Source organism: Nanorana parkeri, unplaced genomic scaffold (assembly GCF_000935625.1).
Source record: "Nanorana parkeri isolate BGI_ZX_2015 unplaced genomic scaffold, ASM93562v1 scaffold3388, whole genome shotgun sequence".
In the NCBI taxonomy this organism is placed as follows: Eukaryota; Metazoa; Chordata; class Amphibia; order Anura; family Dicroglossidae; genus Nanorana; species Nanorana parkeri.
Genome location: NW_017309656.1, coordinates 53,036 through 53,340, shown reverse-complemented (window position 1 = coordinate 53,340; position 305 = coordinate 53,036).

Sequence of the window (305 nt, the reverse complement as noted above, 5' to 3'; positions counted from 1 at the left end):
GCAGCTTAGTTTATATGATAGAAAAAGGAAAGAAAAGATGTGGGGGGGTTTTTTGGGCACCTAATGACAAATCCAAAGCAATTTAGCAGTAAAAAAATATTTTTAAAAGGAGAAGTACGGGGTCACGGCTTTTCCCCATAGACACAAACTAGCGTCCTCCTCCCGTCACCCTAAGCTCAGTATATAGGGAGCTACAGCTCGCGGTATACTGAGACGACGCAGCGGATCCCGACATCGATGTCTGGAGCCGCCCAGCTGCGTGAGTGACAGCTGGCTCCGCCTATCTAGAGGCAGAGCCAGCTGTA